The 20,341-nt window shown below is 43.2% G+C and overlaps 1 long non-coding RNA gene and 2 other non-coding genes across 3 annotated transcripts; 1 reads left to right on the forward strand and 2 right to left on the reverse strand.

Moving 5' to 3' along the window:
* The first annotated feature begins 319 nt into the window (after positions 1–319).
* LOC148665517 (U4 spliceosomal RNA) lies at positions 320–461 on the forward strand. The gene has a single exon (XR_015938881.1). It is a non-coding gene; the product is annotated as a U4 spliceosomal RNA (small nuclear RNA).
* Positions 462–6,776: 6,315 nt separating this feature from the next.
* On the reverse strand, positions 6,777–7,145 carry LOC148665518 (uncharacterized). The gene is made up of 3 exons (XR_015936908.1): positions 7,032–7,145; positions 6,888–6,944; positions 6,777–6,807 (listed from the first exon to the last, which is right to left on the reverse strand). It is a non-coding gene; the product is annotated as an uncharacterized LOC148665518 (long non-coding RNA).
* Positions 7,146–11,623: 4,478 nt separating this feature from the next.
* Positions 11,624–11,721, reverse strand: trnay-gua (transfer RNA tyrosine (anticodon GUA)). The gene is made up of 2 exons: positions 11,685–11,721; positions 11,624–11,659 (listed from the first exon to the last, which is right to left on the reverse strand). It is a non-coding gene; the product is annotated as a tRNA-Tyr (tRNA).
* Between the last annotated feature and the right edge of the window lie 8,620 nt (positions 11,722–20,341).

Here is a 20,341-nt window from a genome sequence, read left to right on the forward strand (position 1 = left end):
ACGGAAAATCAGACGCAAATGTGCTGTAATACTTTCAGGGAGTTAGGATTTGTTTGTGCAAAATCCGAGAACATTGCTCTGTTATCTTATATCTTTTCTCTGTCATCTTCATCAAGGCTCTGTCATCTACTGCTGAAAATGAGCAGTGGTTTTCTCAGAATTCCCTATGTATCCAAAGGATGTAAACTATGTAATAGTTAAACCTATGTAAACCTAAAGCTATAAGAGGAAGACAAATGTGAAGCATTACAGCAATGGCATATCATGAGATGATTAATCGCAATTTCTGTAGGAGCCCCACGGTTGCCTGGCAACTGTCAGCTTTGCGCAGTGGCAGTATCGTCGCCTATGAGGTTTAGCAGAGGTGCAGTTACTGCTAGTTGAAAACATTTCTCAATACCCCGCTTCCTCCGATTTGAAATACAATCGGTGGGAGCAATTTTTGACAGTCTCGTGAGAGGCTGAGCAAGGTGTTTAAAGACAAATTTTGTCATCTTATCATCACAGCACAAAGAAGTGTGTTGTTGTCTTTTCAACAGAAATGTTTTTTACTGTAGCTCTTTCAGCGTTATGCAGGGTACAATGTCCGTCGAGATCACCTTTGAGTCAGTGCAAATGTTTGTGAGCCGTCAATTACGTTTTATATTGGTTGTACTGGCGTGCTGCTTGTCTGTGAAACATTAATCTTCTGCTTCTTCATGCCGAATCATCTGCAAAGGTCGAGTTTATTCAATGTTTGCGCACAGCGCTCCATCAGGAATATTTTGTCCTAGTTCAATAAGGACTTACTGCACGCATTCACAAACCTCACAAACCGATAGAACCGGTTCGCTGGTTAAAAGATTTTATTAAATGTGGAAAGAGGTCTGATTGTGAAAAGGTCAAAATGTTAGTGAAAAAATCAGTTACATGAGGAAAAACGAACTGTGGGAGCCCCATGACTCCCCATGTCATGCTGTATTTCTCTCTCATTCTACTTGGAGTGGTGCCGTCGCTTCTGGATGAAGACTCTCAGTGGTCATTCCAGACAGGTCAGGTATGACTGTGCTTTGCCACAAGAACCTCAGAGATTGTAAGCTGGGTAGTTTCAGATCACTATTTTATTAAAGGTTCAAGCAAACCCGAATACCTTTGCAAGAGACATTTCAGAATCCCAGTCAAATCCAGTACGATTGCTGAATCCCTCGAATTCAGCTGAACTATACCACAGATCTGCAGTCCACCATTAGAATACTGTGGGTGTGTTGTGTAAGCCATACCGCCCAAAATAGTTCTAAAACAGGTGATGCATCCTCGTTTAGGAATGTGGTATAAAGTGAAATGGTCTGAGAAGAGTCCTACGTTTGAACAGTTCAAAATAGACGTAAAGGGGTATTTACGGACTCTTTCGTAATGTAAGAACAAGCTGTGTGGGCTTTATCTTTATTTACCTTGTGTAATCGTTTTTCATAAAGTGTAATTGTATTATAGCATGTGCCCCTGACGATTTTCTTTATACGTTATATGTGCTCTTGTTTGTATTGTATTTAATTTTGTTGTTTAGATAAAAAGTAAAAAACACATTTTTCTGGATGTGGCTGCTGTAAAAATCAAATGACATCAAGGGTGCTGTACACAGGGGTCTGAAGCCTGCTCCACAGAAGATCTTTATCCAGAGGTGTTAAAGAAGTCGAGATCTCACCATGAGAGGGGAAGCATCTCTGAAAAAAGCAGCACAAGAGCAAAAGCCACCCGGCTTTCTTCGAGCAAGTAATGAGACAAAGAGGCCTAGTACATCGGGTAACATGGCTGAGTGGTCTAAGTCACTGGGTCAAGCTATAAGTCTATTTGGGGGCGTGGGTTCAAATCCAACTGCTGCTAGCTGCTTTTGTTGAGACTCCTCTTCATCTGACTTCAAATGAAAGGGAAGGAATTGCTTTTTGACAATCTTAGGGCAATGGATGTTAAGTTTCTGCAGCTGAAAACACAGGCAAAACTGCGCCATGTGAGGCTTGAACTCACAAGCTCGGCATTGCTCCGCCGTGTACTGCTGTATAAGTACTGCGCTTACTGGAAGGTTGCAGAAGCTTGGAGAGAACTGTGATGGAAATCGTAAATTACAGATTTCATTATCTGTACATTTAATAACTAGGAGAGATAACTCCTTCGAGTTCTACAGCTCATAAGTGCACTTTAAGAAGTTGTTGCTTTTGTGAGATGGATCTCCGAGGTGCACCTTTTTTCTTATTACTAAAGATACCTCGACATTGTGAATTATTTGAAGACCTAGAAAAAGGAACATGGCATTAGTTGAAATAAGCAGTGAATGGGTTAAAACCTGCCCCCTTTAATTTGCTAAAGCTATACCTTGAGGAGAATAATTCAACATACTTGCAGAGGTCACTCGGCCACGGACAAGAATGATCAGCTACCACCACTATTATTATTGTTATTATTATTCAACCAGTGCAGTCGGATGTCTATTTTTCACTTTTATGGGCAACCCTGTGGTATTTCTTTTTCTCTTCGATGTTGTGCACGGGCAAGTTCTGCAGCGATATTTGGCGCAGACATTTCTCCGCAGCTCTGTATTAAATCTGTTCTCAACTGCAATGGACAGAAGATTGTCACTTCTCTACTACAGCAGCGTCAGTAAAAGACCCTCTGAAAACAGTAAAGCACTAAAGAACTGCAAAACTGAATTCGGAAGAAACATATTAGGGATTTTGAGTGATGTCCGCATACAAGCAGTCCAGTACAGACACTGAAGTCTTTGAATATCGACTCTCTATTTTGCGCTCCGTTTTCCTTTGAGTAAAACTATTCAACTGGAAGAATGTTTATCGCAGGTTTAAAACTTGCCGTTGCTATTTGGTGAAATCCACAACCTCGTATTTTTCACATGCTTTAAAAGTACACCCATACACACAGAAAAAAATAACGACACTGCTAATGATTTTTACGGAGCCAAATCACAGTTGACCTTTCTGAGCCAATTGATAAAGCCGACCCAGTGAGTAGTATAGCAGAACATCGAAGAGCATTCAACTTTCTAACTACCGCAACCACAGGAACAACAGCAAGAAGCGAATCAATTTCCCATCAAATGGTGTTGTTGTTTGAGGTATGCGTTGTAAACGCATGCACTAAATCCCAATCTCTTCTAAACTTGGACAAAGTATTTCTGATGGAGTACTGTGCGCAAATATTAAATAAACTGTACTCCTGCCGACAATTCAGCTTGAAAAAGCAGAGCGTTCAAGTTTCACTGACAAAAACGCCGCCGCACAAAAGCCACACAAAAGCAATATTAAATGGAATTGACGACACACTACTATTCGCATGGACTCAAAAGTTGTTCCCTGCATAATGAGCAATCCAATGAGCATTTCTGTTGAGAAGAAAAATTAAAGCTTTTTTCTGCCTTGATATTAAGCTTACAAAGACAATCGTGAAAAACCTAGCTCAGTGAGTAAGGCTTTAACACAGAAAGACCTGGTAGTGGCAGGATTCAAACCCACACCTCTGAAGAAACTGGAGCCTAAAAACCCAGCACTTTAGACCACTCGGCCACGCTACCTTCGGTGATACTATCCATCCTCACATTACTTGCTCGGAGAACTCCGGGTGGCTTCAGCTCTACTTGTTGGACGTGTGGAAACGACTGTACCATTGTTTTCTGAGATGCTTCCTGTCACTTGGTGAAATCTCAACTTTTTTGGCAGCTCTGAATATGTGCGTGTGGTCACTGCTGGTGCCAGTATCAAGCTGGAGACAGCTGGGCCGGGAGGGACTGCAGCAAATTCTGAATTGACTGAGTGCTCCGACTGAGCTGAATCTATCCTTCCCTCAATATGTTTAATATCTAATAGTGTGCTAATGCACCCCTCCAAAATGCAAAATCTGTCCTCCAACTCTACTAGAACTGAGCAGTTCTGGCATATAAAATGTATCTACATTGTAGGTAGAACTTTCTACACTGTACATGCAGCAGGACTGATGAAACACAAGGGGTGCCCTCAGTGGAAGACCTAATCGCGACTCGCCTTTGTTAGATGTTCTGTTGGAGATAGTCCTTGCCCAGGGACCAGATGGTCAGTCTGTCTGTTTTTGGAGTTTTTCTTGCGGGGAGAAGCCAAGTGCCTAAGCTGCCAGTTGCTGAAAACCATGCCTTCTCTCTACAGTGGACATAGTTGTTTGATGACGCAGAGTAAAACTTTACATAATGAGTTGCATAATGGGTCCGTCTGTTTAAATGGAATATTTAATTGTCTATGTAGTTCGATAATGAATTATAGATGTATTCAGTGTTTGCATTCAGCAGCAGCAATAGCGGCATCCAGATATACCAACACAAACCTTTGAATTATATCCCTGAATATATCATTCACAAGGAATGACAACACCTGAGATTAAAGCATCGTAAAAGGATTATGGAGCAAAATTTTGGCTTAACCCGCTTGGCTGAGGGCTCCCCTCCCGGCCAGAGGACAAGGAGACCAGGACCCCCCATGCAGGGTGACCAAGGGGTAGCTGCAAAGGTTGAGATGCAAAAGAGAGGGATATTGTAGGCATTTATAGTGTTTTGGGAGAAGAATGGATGTCAGTGGCGATGTTGGCTGTTGTCATCTTTCGCGATCAACTCCATTTCATAAAAGTCTGGAAGACTGCTGGAGCGTTAACTAGGCCAAAAGGCATAACCAGATATTCCTAATGTCCATGTGTTATCATTAATAGCTGTTTTCCCACTCATTGTCTTCTCGTATACAAATAAGATTATACTGTACGCCCCTCAAGGATCTAGTTTTTTTAAAACAGTCGCATCCTGCACTGACTCGAGAGCTACTGCTATTTTAGGCAAGGGCTATCGATGTTATTTTTTTTAAATAGTTATTTCATTGAGATCTGGATAGTCAGAGCTGGGTCAAAGTCTCCCATCCTTCTTCTCCACGAAGAAGAGACCCGCACACACTGGGGCTGTAGAAGATCGATAAATAAATCCTCAGACTGCTTATTGCCCTGGGCATGTACCAATAAATTACAGAGCATATCTATATATCACTGCATTGAAGCAGGAGACACAGAATCACTGCAAACACATTCTAAATACAGTGTTCCTGCACCTTTGACCTCATCCAGAACGTATCATTTTTTAAAGGGATTGCTGTCCGAATGCACATCTGAATCCCAAACAGAATCTCTAGTAAAATACGATCATTTGTGAAACAGGCAAATGAGTGTTTCAAGGGCCCATTCCTCATTCTCAAAACACATGTATGCAGTACGTTCACCATGCATTGAGCAATAGGGATTAAAGACACCACAGGTAAGGTTAGAAGTCATTCTGAGGTGCCACATGTGAGGGATACAACTAGGAATCTGAAATGCAGGGTTTGAGAGCCCTTCAGGAGCACTGCATCCTTTGAGACACACCTGTGCATGTTAAACAAATGATCATTTCTTTCAGCATTAGGGACTTAATATACTAAACGTATGATTCTAAAATGTTATTTAAGGAGTAAAGTGCAGGGGGTCTAAATCTGCGATCCAGTGTATTGAAGTATTTCACAACACTACCTTTAGCCCGTCTGGCAATAAATCCTCATTCTGATTATTGCCCTGGGCATGTACCAATAAATCACTGAGCATATATATATATATCACTGTGTTGAAGCTAGAAACACAGAATCACTGCAAACACATCCTAAATACAGTGTTCCTGCACCTAACCCTAACCTACTTAATAATTTAAGTAGAATAGATTCTAATAATATAATGATCCAGTGTGTTACACTACTCCACTGATCTATGCCGTCTGGAAATAAAACCTCAGACTGCTTATTGCCCTGGGCATGTAGCAATAAATCAAGAAATCGAATTAAAATAAAAGCTTTATTTTATGATCATTCGTCCAACCACTCCAGAGATTGTCCTTCTCCATTAAATGACTTCCTGGAGACACCATAATCATATAGGAGCTCTTCTCCCACTGCAATCTCTCTTTTTGCCAAGAACAGAATTGTTATGTCAGTATTTTCGTCAATTACAAATGATTCTTTAATTGGTCTGATGTTAGCTTTTTTGTTTGAATGATTTATGCGCCTTCCAACTGTGTCCATATCCGGGTGGCAGGTGCAGTGTTCTTCACGCGAATCAATGCACATTTTTTGTTTAGGTCCATCAAAAAAGAATAGATATCCCATGTCTCCTTCTGCCATCTGTGCCATTAGGGCTTCTCCAGCTGTCTTTGTGATAACCTTGCCATGGTAATCACATACCACCCCTCCCTTCTGGAAACGCCTGGAAGTTATAACCTTCTTCCCTTTCACAGGATCATCAACGATGTGCAGGCCTCTCCAGGTTTGGAGTTTTACCAGATTTTCAATGTCTTTGCCATTTGGTTGGACTTCTACATGCGGCTTACAGTTCTGAAGTACATCGGACACAGCTGGTGTATTGGTTGACCATCCCATTTTTTCTATATAATGGGTCACTTGGTTTTCTGTTGGTAACCGTCTATTGTATTGATCTGTTGTGAGAAATCAGAAATCCACCCAAAGAATATATCCAGTAATAGACTCTTGAAATATTACTCTTTAAAAAGAAGAAATCCTGTTCTTACCGAATATGTTCTGTTGCCTCCTTTTCCTCTGCTCAGCTCTCCATCTATTGTAACAGTGGCGGTCGTGAACGCCGGTCACTCTCAGGCGCTCTTTCTTTCTGGGTGGCTGGCCATCTAATGTCACGGGAAACATCTGTATCAGCTTCTGGAAGGCTGCAGCATCACCCATCTTTGAGCATCTATATGCAGCAGCTGCCACAGTGGACCTATTTGTAAAAAGAAAACTCAGATCTAAGACAGAGTGGCTAAAAGGTAACTGAAAGAGGGATATTGAATTAAAACTTACCGTATAGCAGCTGTACGTTCTTGTCCATAGCCTGAAGATTGCTCTCCTGATCCTGAACTGAAGTTTAAAAAAATATGAGAAATGTATGTTTATCTTAAATATTGACTTTCAAATACTGAATTTTGATATCACTGTGACACTTACAGAGATCCTGCTTCTACAATGCCATGAATTAGTTCGCTGGCTGAGCACATGTCCTCATCTGTCAGCCTTCTGGCTAGGTTTTCAACAGTTCCATTTGAAACACCTAAATAATCATTCAGGACAGTTTTCTGATCAATAGGTAGCTTCTTTATTTGCATTTCAAATGCCCTTCTTGCAACATAGCAAGTAATCAGTGGTAGGTGGTACCTGCAAAACAAACATATATAAAATAGTTGTTTTCAAGCCACAGAAAAGTAAAAAGAAAATACATAAAAATAATGATATAATTCAATGTACTTCTCACTCAGTCTTCGCAGATAATAGGTAGGATTGTGAACTGGTTCTCCTCCTGCATACACATGTTCTATTTCCATTCTGCAGTTTGCATCACAGTGTAAGTTAATGAAGTAGCAGTGAAACATCTGAGAAAATAAAAAAAATAAAAATGCAGTTTAAATGCAGTATTCTTCACATACCATTGAATGCTAAAGACAGTTTTTAGCAATGAAATATCAATAAAACCTTCAACTCACCTTTTCCTCTTCTTCATTTAGTGCAAAGGAAGGTAGTCGCTGAGTTGCAGCCATGCGCTCTTTGACAGAGATTATTACCCTGTTTTGCCCACTTTTATTCACAACTATTTTTCACTGTATCCAATCCAGGACCTGAATTCAGAAGATTTTTTTATACAAATATCAATTAAATACAATTTCTCGAAAAGAACATCTATAATCAAAATTCTCGGTTGTATGAAGGGATGCTTACTGTCATATTCTTTACCACCCCTGGGCGCTGAAAGTGCTTCAGCTGGAGAATGGCCTGCAGGTAAAGCATCACAACAATCCGCTCACTCGTGGTGATGTCTGCAGAGGTGTGTGTCTTGCCCAGTATCCGCTGCACATCTTTCTTTGCAACACTCAACACCTTCAAGCAATCGCTTAGTTTAGGTGGAGGACTCTGCAGCTGTGTTTGTCTGGGGGAGAGAGAGCAATACTATCAGCCTCCAAAAGGCAACATTCATGTGTTTGAATAGAAAACCAAGTACCAAGTTGAACCAACATTTAATAAGTAAAGTACTTCTTTCTGGTTATTTCCTGTCTGACACTCTTGTTGTTTCTCTTTTTTATATCATTTAGATTGCTCTGGAAGTCTATTAAACTCTTAGCTAGACTGGGATCCTCCACTGGCAGGTTAGTGTTTTTTAGGATGAAGAGCAGGAATCTGCTGATATTAATGATATAACCTGCAATGGTCTGGTGAAACAGCCCAGTCATCTTCAACTGGGAAACAAATGTCTGCATTTTGGAAATGTCCTTCAGAAAACTTAAGGAAACTTCCGATGGATCCATAAAAAACAGGAACCTGGAGACATTTTCAACCTGAAAAACATATATAGAGAAAGTCATTATTTTTATAACCAACATCCGTGGTATGTGAAGTTTAAGCCGAGTAAAACCCATTTACCAAATACCTACCTCCTTGGAGCAGTTTACCATTCCCAGGCCCTGGATAAGGTATTGTTTAAAGCCAGCCAGGAGAGGAGAATCAAGAGAGTGTTTTCTGTAAAGTCCAGCCAGGGTAACTCTTTTTTGGAGAGCTTTTAGATTACCTTTAACTGACACCCTGTAGATATAAGACACATGGACAATTACATGTATTATAAGTGTTTCCGTTTTCTTAGTTGGCTTCTGGGAGAAAATGGCTTTAGATGTGGCCCCGTGTGAATATGTATATCTACCAATTCACTGACATCCCAATTAAGGCTACATTTTTTCTTGCCTCTGTAAAACAAAATCAATTTTTATACATACAACGTGCAAATAAAAAATAAAGCACTAGAAACCCTATTGAGCAGAGAGTCTTACTGTTCCCCATCTTCCCCTTCCTCCTCCACTTCTGCTTCAGTTTCTGGAGCACCCTCTGGCATCTCTTCCTCCTGGATAGCGGCCTCTTGCTCAGGGCCACTGGAATACAGGTAGATTCTTTTCAACATGCTTTTACATAATATGTTGTAACAATGATTTCAAAAAGAAACTACAGAAGCCTTACAAATTAAAAATATCTCACCTTGCCAATGTGTCTTCAGGCTTCCCACGTACAAAAAGGCCCAAGGACTCTAGCAGTTTTACAACCACTATCCTGTTTGCCTCACCAGACACGATCTCTATTCTGTTGTAATCCACGATGACCCCGTTCTTCAGGTGATTCATCATGTCCTTCCTCACCTGTTGAGAGGCCATCCTGATCTCCTCTGCCGTGGCGTGCTTCATACACGCCCTCTTCAAATGAGCAGGAAGCTGATCAAAAGTATTCAGGCACATCTTGCACACCAGGGGAATCCTCACGGGTTTCCTTTGAAAATAAATAATATCATTTGTGTATAGAAACAAGCTAAGACTGATTTCTTAAATTATCCTTAATTTTCTCTCTCATAGTTTGAGCATAATGATTTTATTGTATTGCTCATTGCTCCAAAATAAATAATGGTTTCATAAAAAAGTCAACATTCTCATCTATATTCATTTGCAGTTACACTATTGCAATTAATCTGTATCCATTCTGCATTCATATGTACTAGAAAGAGCTCTCAATTAATTAAATGCCCCATTGAACTGGCCCTGATTATACAATGCAAGGAGAAGTCTTCTAAGCCAATACTTGTCACCAGAAAGAGGCTGTATTTCAATTATACAATATACATAACAATACCATTTAACACAAAGATATATTCCACACCTCAGCATGCACATGATGAGATTCTTGATATTAGATTAGTAAAAACAATATCAATGCACTGAGAGACGCTTAAGAATAAAGATGCATCTGCCTGACTGCATATTAGTTTTAAAAGGTTATCAGCAAATGCATTTAAAAGTAAAAATGTAAAGTCTTACCTCTTGATCGTAGTGATGATTCAATATCCAGGACCTTATTCAAGTCTCAGAGTTACTGTACCTCCTGTCTCGATTGCAGGTGAAAAGTGAAAGGTATATTGCACTCAGCAGAAAGTTACCCCGAGCAAAGACTCCACCCCTCCCAGAAAACAGGACTCCCCTTTGGCAAAGCAGTGGGTGGAGGAAGCCTTTGCTACCATTATCAAAGACAGAAATTGTTATAATTTAATTTTAAAAACATGGCTAAGCATGGGTTTAAAGTATATTCAACAGCATCCAAAGAAATAGATTTTCCCAAGCCCTCAGAAAGAATCACCATTTCTTGTAAGATGTGTAAGATGTGTTTTCGACATTATATATGCATTTATTAATGTCGTCGATTTTACGGTTGCAATTCGACGTTGATTATACGTCGCGGCAACATATATATACGTATAGCTGTATTTTCGCCGTGATATATACGTATATTCGACAAATCACTGCCCACTGGGAAGGTACTGTCCAGTTTCAGCCACACAGACACATCCGGACCCCCGCTGAACGATCAGCAATCAATAACATTTGAACGATATAGGCTCCTGCGCTCTGTATCATGTGAGAGAGAAGACACTGAAAAAGTCGTGTGAAAGTGGATTTTGCACCTGCACCAGTGCTGTAGTGGTATCATACAGATGCCCATACAAATCCACCATAAAATATTGCTCTGCCCGTTGGTGGATTATGTATGCACGCTATATTTCAATTTAAATATAAATTGAACCTATTAAAATTCGATCTTAGATTCAAAATCGATTAATGTAAAAACTGATAAAGCTAATGCTTTTTTTCAGGGCTATATCTACTTTTTTTTAAAGAAGTCTATCACAATTGTGAAAATTAGATAAGGTGTACCAGCACAGGGAGTGAGAATGACCTCAGTCCGGCTCCCAGCAGAATCCGTCCTGGTTTGGTCACTGTCAGACTGTTTGGATCGCAACGTGGAAAAAAAATCGCTCTCATCGTGTGACTTCAACTAGAGGAAGGGAAGATCTCATGTTAAAAAAAAATTAGGACTGAAGATAACGTGAACTGAATCTGGGGCCTCACACTTATCAAATTATAAAATAATAATTATTAATATATCAGGTTGTTTTATGCAGCATTTTGTGCACAGTACGTCATATTTATCAACAATAGAACAACAGCCTACCTCAAGGAGGGATTCACACGCAGTCTGGGGTATTTTCCCCTTTTACATTTTTGCGATTTTATATCGAACCTGTTATACTCCTAAAAGTGCAGAGTAGCTTGTAATGTGTGCCCTGTTTGCCTTTGTAAGCATTTGATTAAAATATAAGTTCACAATACGATAAAAACAGAGAAAGCACAAACGTAATAATATAACTATACAAAATCAATACCAAATCATAAAGCCAATTAAGTGCCTAACTTTTGAAAACAGACAACACTTTATCTACAAAGAACTTGACATTGGTATCTATTTTTGAATTACAAAGCAGACAGAGCAGTCCCTGAATTCAAAGACCAGATTAGTTGAAATCCCTTCCACCAATTTAGATTGATCTTGGTCAGAACAAGACCATCAGACGTGAGGGGAATTCGGAACAGGAGCCTCTGCTTCGTCATTTATTGAGCTTCTGATCAACTTGTGAGTGATAGTTATTTATTGTCTTTGATTAAAGTACACAAAAGTCGCCTTCCTTCGAGCCGGAGTCGAATCAGCAACCTAAGGATTCCCAGGTGTTCCCAGGTGTTCCTACTACAGTCCTCCGCTCTACCATCTGAGCTATCGAAGGGATAACAGGAGCTGTTTCCTCGCACACACTGCGCAATGTAGTGAAATGTTCCAGTTTATTTAAATCCCAGTAAGACATTAAGTTTCCAACTCTTTAGTCTTGGTTACCTTGAATTTAAGCTACGAACCAGGATTCTACTGTATACACTTCTGGGGATATTACAAAATGTTTGGTGGGCCATCAATCATTCCAGGCGGAAATTGACTCTTTTCTTTCTCGAGGGATCATATTAAACCTTTCATTTGGATCGAGAAGAGGATCGGCATGAGACACAAAACATACCTGTCTTTTTTCTTAAAATCGAAGAATTCTTTAACTTAAGACTACAACGAACTCGGCCGCAGAAATCAGTCCACAGCTCCTTAATTAACCTGTTCTTAACTTCAAGGAACCCAATCCTGCGCCCTCTAGAGGTTACTGAAATAGAGGACAGACTGAAATGAAGAAATTCAGAAGCAGACTAAGTGGAACACTGGATCTACATTACAATATTACCCTTTATAGTGGGAATAAAATTGTCGCGACATAATGAATTTACGCATCAGTTGCTTGGAATATCATTGTAATATTTAATTTGCTTTCCTGTCACACCACTTTTATTAATTATGAAATTTATCAATACACGTTTATTTAAAACAATGTAATTTATTATTAATACACTTTCATTCCGTTCTTATTAGAAGCTGTATCACAGATAATGCATGTAAAGCCTTCAGTATGCGATTGTGAGTTCAGTTATCCCAGGGAGTGAAGAGAACTGAAATTAAGTGAAATGACATTTAAATAGAGTGTAAATCTTCAAAGTTATCTCTCACTTCAGAATATTTACAAGAACTCACAAGGCATGGGGTTTGAACCCACGTGGACATTTGTTTATTGGATCTTAAAACCGATGCCTTAACCACTCGGCCATCCTGGTCAACAGCAATTTTCCCTCCGTTCTTTAACATTTCAATATGTTTCAACAAAAATAAACCACGGCCCTTTCACAGAAACGTACCCCGTTCTGCCGCGCACCAAACAGGGGTACTTAGCACTGTACTAAAGAGGAGCTGTTTACTGTCAGCAGACATTTCCTCATTTCAAAAGATGTTTTCGCCTGCTCTCAGCTTTTTAAAGACGGTCATAAACACTCAAGAAGTAATTAATTTCAGTTTGAAGTCTGTTTCTTTTGTCTCTGCTCTTGATGAAGAAAAGCCGTGCGTGGGAGACTCCCTCTCTGAAGAAGTTTGCCGTCACCCTGCAAAAGAGAAGATCCATCATTCACTGAGGCAACCACTGAGACAATTAACATTAAACACGTGAAATGCGAGATGCTTTCTACCTAGGGATTTTATCGTTTCTCCTTTGTCAGAAGTGGGATTTAAACAATGGTCTCCAGGAAAAGCTGCAATCTAAATGCAACGCCTTAGACCACCAATACGGAATTATATTTTATTTCTTTCTACTTGTTGAAAAGAAAAAAAGTGAAATCATGTAATGAGGGAAATGTTTTTTTTCATGGGAAAAACTAGTGCAAGGAAAGTTTATTGAGCAGCGCTCAATAAAAAGGATCAGAAACCGAAAGCGCTTCTTATGCGGATCAGCATATTCCGATGCCGGTGGTTCTGCAGAAGAAATAAGAAAAGCTGAACTCAAAGCACTGTGCTGCCATTACGGCTACTCTGGCTGCAGCTGTTTTAAGATCTACTCAGCGGGCACAGAAAGTTGTAGGAGGTCAGACTGGTTTGCGCTTTCTGAAAAACAGTATGCGAATTTAAGCTTATTTAAATAAGATTATTTACAATAATACATGCTCCAAAAGCGTTAATCCTGCACAGACTGCTAATTGAAACACCTTCATAAAAGACGCGTAATAGAGATTTATGCAGCTGGCTTTTATGCTTCACAATATTTTGCAATCAGGAAAAAAAAAACTATAAGAAATGTGCAATACAAGGTCTGTTCCCAAAAGTGAAAGCTGTTTTAGACTGATGTCGGTCTTTTTTAGATAATCCAGATTGTAAAAACGACCGCGCCCTGGCAGATCAAAATATTACAAGAAGACTGTAAAGCACACTCTGAATCAATCCAAATATTTAATTTCCCGGCCCGTTTATGCTACAACAGGCAACTTTTGCTTATCCAGCAAAGCATTTATCTGTTTAGTGAACTGCTGGTGCTTCTAAGACATCCATGATGGCCGACCACAGAACACTGACACACCTTTGCGTTCTGAATCTCTTATTCTCGTGCGTTTATTTAATGTGGCACAATGCACTGGGATAGGGGTATTCTGTTCACAAACCAATAGCATTTAAACCACAGCACCCACAATGCTGCAAGTAAGTGTTTTGCACACTAAGCAGAGAGCGATGTCTTCCTCGTTAGTATAGTGGCGAGTATCCCCACCTGTCACACGGGAGACCGGGGTACATCAGGACACGCATTGAAGTGAAAGCAGGATGCGCTGTGACATCCACTGTGCAGATCCCACCACACTAAGAGGTGAGTGGGTCTGTTCGATCACAGCACTAGGCGAATCCCCAAACAATGTGTGTGGTGACAAACGAAATGACCCTGTTTCCACACGGTTTCGAACCGGGGAAATCAGGCCCAGTAGAATGTATAGAATGTGGCGCTGCCTTGTAGAATTCTCCACTCTTGTAGAATTCGGGAAACAGCCTCGTTTTGCACGCTCCTGTACTTCACAGAGGTCTTGAGCGACCGGTCATTTGTTCCCAATGTATTTCCGGTGCCTTCATGCACTCTTGTACCAAACGCACGTTCCTTCTGTACACGGAGCCGATCATTTGCAATTGGGCTGTGCCGACAGACCAGAACGAGCTCTGTCGGCTCAAAAGCAGCGCAGGACCTGCAAGAACAACAGAAAGATTAGCATCCAGCGGGGGCCTCTTAGTGAGCCCAAGATCTCATCAAGAATCGGCTCCAGCAACAGGGCTGGTCGCATTGTTCCATTCTCCGACCACTCTCGGTGTAAACAAGTCCCTCCAGGTCTCTGCTTGAAATGCGCTTCCCTGCGTTTGCTTTGGTGTAACTGGCTTCCCCTGCATGGGCGAATGTGAAGAAGATCCTTAGTAAGTCATTGAAGAAAACCGAGAAGAGGTCGGAGTGGCCTCTGTCATTCATCAACCATCCAGGCAAGCAGTACTCCTTCTTTTCTGCCAGGACCCGGAATGGAACCAGGGTGGTTGCGGCCACAACACAAAATACTGACCACTATACGATCACAGAGAGTTACCGAGACAGAGGCAGAGGGGTGGGAAGGATGTACTCTCTTCGTGTGACTCTAGTCGGAAAAGTCCTGACGTTGTATTTCAACTGAGCCCTAGTATACATCGACCCTTCGACACTCTGAGTGCCAACTCTCTTGTGTATTTTCTCCACCAAGCAGGTCATGAAGGCAGCAATTACAGTTTGCTTACATGACGCACGGAACAGCATGGCAGTATTCTCCCATATGGTCTAGCGGTTACGATTCCTGATTTTCACCCAGGTGGCCGGGGTTCAACTCCTGGTATGAGAACGTGTCAGTTTTGCTTTCTGCTTTCCAAAAGATCAGCACCATGTACGAAGGAGCCGTATTTAAACCACTCGATCATGTGCAAAACGTACGAGAAGAGGGGGCGGATGTTTTCAACCGAGGACCTCTCACGTGTGAGCCGAACTCATCATCGCTGCAGCTCAGAAACCTGCCAGAGGTGGGAGGGGTGACTCTGGTAGACAGTGTTGACCTTCGGCAATAGGATTTATACTCTCTAAGATGATATTTGCACTTTCTGGAGAGGAGATTTTCTCCAGTTCAGTAGCCCGATTTTGTCGATTGTGTGGAGAGGGCTGTAGAATGTGGGGCCGCCTTTCCTGCTCCGTCCATGACAGGCATGCTGGGCTCTGGTGTGAGAGCACGGTCAATCAGCGCACTCCAACAAAAATACTGGAAGCAGCTGAATAGCGGGGGCAGAGCGCTTGGCCACTGGGCACGAGTTCCCATCGTTCCCTTTCTCAGCCCGAAACGCAAGCAAGACACCAGCAGCAGCCCCTGCATGTTTCCGTAGTGTAGCGGTTATCACGTTCGCTGTGTGACTCTGTTGGTGAAGCTCTTCTGTGCCTAGACCTGTAGGAGGAGCTTCTCTCAGACAGCCCTGTCAGTCTCACAGTGCCCATCCTCTCCCTGAGACACTGACACAAGGAGGGTCGGGACCTCAGTTTTCCTCCTCCCCCGAGGGACGGCGCCTGTTTGCGCAGTAGAGTGTCGCCATCAGGATGCTGGGGCATAAGAAAGCCACACAGACCACAGGGTGAGCGCTCCCTACTGGTCCCAGTCACACCTCTTGCAGGAGCAGCAGCAACCTGAGCTTTTCCGGGGGGAATCCCCCATACGGGTGCCGGCTAGGCTCACACCTGCTGGGCTGCCGTGGGTGAGCCCAGTCGAGAGTCGCAGGGTGAGATCTAGTCACCGGGGAGAAACGATACAAGCGAAGGATTACTCGGCTCCCAGCACTTGAAAAGACCGACAAATGACTCGTTCCCGCCGGAGCTGAATGTACCTGCATGTGTCGTGACGTCTACTTCCCCCGCCCCGCTGTGTTTGCTGTATTGTCTTTGAAGCCGGCCCCCGAGACGAGACGAGCTGTTCCTGTGCCCCAATTAACACTTTACAGGTGCCATTCCCCGGCATTGTGGCCATTGTCGGTGGTCACACGCGATAAGATAAGGTGGAGGAGAGTGGGGCATGCCCAGCGCCAGACATTCAAGGAGGGGGCTGTGTGAGGTGAGGTGAGGTGTGACACGCCGGAGCCCCAACGCTGCTAATGCAGAGTACTTGTTGAACTGGCATTGAAAGGACGTGTGCGCACGGAGCGAGCCTTCCCTGCGGCGGAGCGTGGAAACTTTCTCCCCGCGCTGCAGGAGTTCTGTGCGCTGCAGCGGTGCCGAAAGAACAGCACAGAAGGCAGCAGGCTCTGGAGAGTGGGTAAGAGACGGAGCCTTGTGGGCAGGCGAGTAAGCCCATTTTTTGGAAATTGCTGAAAAGGCTCCGGTGTTTGTTCGGTGTGTGGCAGGCGCACGACGCGAGCTTGTGTAGCGATCTGCCGGTCTGGTGTTATGCAAATGAGGCCGAATTGCGTCCCGGGACATGCTGCGAATGCGCATTGGCGACTGTAAATGTGTAGGAAACGGTGCGCTCGTTTTCTCGTTTTGCCCACCCTTTTGAGTGGTAGTGTGGCGTGTGAGTGTGTGAAAGAGTGAGCCCAGCAGGAGGTGGTGGTGTGGGGGGGCGAGGAGCTGGCCTAGGCTGCGCGCTCTGTGCTGTAGGTGTGGGCCGCTTGCAGGGGATTGTACAGCTCATACTTACCTGGCAGGGGAGATACCTTGATCAGCCTGTATGTGGAGTAGTTGGATTGTTTTCTTGTGTTGTGGAAGCAGTGTTTGTTTTGCAGTTTATGAGATGGCAACCTTTGGATCCCGCAAGAATGCTGTACGTTTTGAGCTTTTGGATGACCTCTTCATGGATCGTATGCAGTTCAGCAGAAAAGTGTTACAGAAGGAACTTGGCTTTGAACCTCGGCACTTGGATTTCATCTTCGCTCTCCCAGGTCAGAAAGCATTTGAGGTTGTATTTGCTACCTATCCTCTGTTTGAACAATGCGTGGATGTGTTTGAGGCAAAAAGAGGGAAAGTTCCTGCACTTGAGAAGATCAACTTGCAGCCTCTGACACAGAGAGACAGGAAAACGGTGCATGCTGTTATGTTCTCGGAACTGGCAAAGACAGAGGACATTCACACCTGGCTTAACCAATACTGCACCGTCCACCATGGAACTGAGGTTAGAGATGTTGATGGTATAAAAACGGGAGCAAGGAAATTCGAGGTTCGCTTGCTTCCGGACAGCGTAAATGGAGGCTTAAGGCACCTGCCCTCTACAATCCGGCTGGGCGCCTACAATGGCTATGTGTTTTATGTGGGACAACCAAAGGTGTGTCGGCGCTGTGGTGCTGTGGGACACCTGGCATCGTCCTGCACTGTGAAATGCTGCAAGACCTGTGGCAAACAGGGACATTTAGCCTCTGACTGTTCAATGCTGCCAAAGTGTAATTTATGTGGCTCGGAAGGACACGTTTTTAAGAACTGCCCTCACGCCTACGCCAATAAACTCAAAATGAGAAAGGATGAGGCAGTGCTTCATTCAGCCAAACCTTCCCGAAAATCCAATGCGAACAACAAGTCAAAGAAAGAACCCTTGTTGGACAAAGACTCTCAGCCTCCAGCCTGGATCAGTCCTGCTGTGGCTCCGGGGCCGGTGGAAGAGAAATCCACTACGCCCCCACAAATGCAGACTGCACCAGTCAAGAACGAAGGTTTGAAAACCCCCGAGAACAGTGAGGACCCCTCCCCCACTCCTGCTCCTCAGAACGAGGGCCAGTGTGGGGCCCCCCGGTGGAGCGGGTCCAGCGAGGATACCCAGGATTCAGCGGAGCTGCTTTTCTCAGACTCTGCAAGTGCTACAGATGCCCTCCTCTCCTCCATCCAGTCCATCACGGAGGATCTGCAGCAGCTGGTGGGTGAGGGGGAAGAGGAGACTGGTGCATCGGCTGCACCCCTTTCCCCTCAGTGCTCCCAGGAGCTGGACTTGAGGAAAAGGAAAAATGACTCTGTTTTCTCCCCGAGCGAGGAGGAAGGAGAGCATGGCGATGGGGACAGCTGGAACCCCTCCACCCCTCCCTCTACCCCCTTCCTTGAAATGGACTCCGTGAACCCTTTTACTGCTGCCACCCTGATGAAGGCTCATTCAGAGGATTGCTGGCAGGAAATTGGTAAGAAGAAAAAGAAAAAGAAGGTAACAGGTGAGACAGAAATGTGTTTTGTAAAGACTGGTTCCACTTTCATATGTAATATGGCTCTAAACATAATTTCTCTTAACACCAGAGGTATCAATGACAGAGTTAAATGCCAGTCTGTCTTTGATTACCTCCAGCAGAGAGAGGGAGATGTGTTGATGTTGCAGGTGTGTGCTTTAGCCTATCAAGAGAGGTATAAAAGCTTTGAAGATAGGTGGGATAAAGGGCCTTCTGTTTGGTCAGGGGACAATAACAACAGAGCCTCTGGTGTGGCCATTCTTTTCAAAGGATGGGCATTCAAATTGAAAAGTATTCAGAGGGTCATAGATGGCAGGTTGCTGTGTGTGGATGTGGAATGGGGGACAGTTAACCTGCGGCTCATCAATGTGTATTGTCCTACTGACGTGAGGTAAAGACATCTCAATAAATGGATGACGTCACCCTGCTCCTCTCTGACAATGTCTCAATTAGCAGAGCTCTGCAGTGCTGTGATCGGTTCTCTTTGGCTTTCTCTGCAAGAATTAACAGTGAGATTTTTTTATCAGAACTGGAGGGAGCCAAAAGAAGAACATGATCTCAGGCTGCAAGAGAAAAGAATTAAGGTCCTGGGGGTGTATTTTGGAGAAGAGATAGGAACAGTAAATTGGCAGAACAAATTGCCAATCTTAAACAAAAAACTGATGCAATGGAAGGACCGAGACCTCACCATGACAAGGAAGGTGCTGGTCATCAAAGCCGAACTCTTGCCTGTCTTGAATTTTCTGGCTTCTACCTTCCCAATCCCACACCGTGTTGCGGCGGTGCTGAGGAGAAGTTTCAATTTCTATGGGGTGGGAAGCAGGAAAGACTCAGAAGGGAAATAATGTACAGGCCGCTACCCTGAGGGGGGAAGTCTGTCCCAGATATTGCTACGGAGCTGCTGTGCATTTTCCTGGCCTCTGTGCTGAGAGGCTTTGCAACAGCACCTGCAGCGCGTACCTGGACTTATTTTTCCAGGCTCTGGGTAGGTAGGGAGGTGTTCAGAGTGTGGGGTGTCAGACCTGTAGTGTGCTCTCTGAAGGCACCAGTTCTGTAGGGTTTGGGCATTTACTGGGACAATTATTAATTGTAGCAGTAAATCACAAAATGATTCTTTTGATGGCCTTAGAATCCAACCATGCGATATAACTCAAACAACGCACACACACAGGTACTAATACACGAGGATACATTTATTAATACATAGAATATGCATGTAAACCTAACAGATCTTATCGAGAGGGTTATCAGAATACAAAAGATATATATTCATTCAGTTACGAAGTGTTACATATATCAAGAGGACATACGTTCAGTATATCATTCATTTAGACCGTTTCGTAATTGAACTTGGTTACAAATTCTACATTAGATACTCAAAACAAATACATAACTCTTAGGAATTAAATTGATATCAACTGGTTGGGATAACAATTGAATTCTCGAGCTGTAATGCATTGAAGTTGAATACTCATCCAATCTTTGGGGATTCAGATCTCCTGCGGGCACAAAGAAACAGTTGCAGGCTGTTGCTGTCCAATCCGCGGTCTCTGGTTCGGTGCCAGGCTGTGCTGTGGAGCTTGCGACAGTGCGCTGCTGATGCTAACTGACAGGCTAGTTAGTGTTGGCTTTAACTAGCAAAGTTTGTGCACAGGAGAAAAGATGACTGTGGTTCCCAGCAAGTCAGGAAGAAGACCGGTTCGTTCCTGATGAAGCGCTAGTTCTGAATAGTGATTCAGCTGTCCACAGTTTCGACCTGTTCACGA

The sequence above is a fragment of the Lepisosteus platostomus genome, chromosome 5 (assembly GCF_059453375.1).
Source record: "Lepisosteus platostomus isolate fLepPlt1 chromosome 5, fLepPlt1.hap1, whole genome shotgun sequence".
NCBI lineage: Eukaryota > Metazoa > Chordata > Actinopteri > Semionotiformes > Lepisosteidae > Lepisosteus > Lepisosteus platostomus.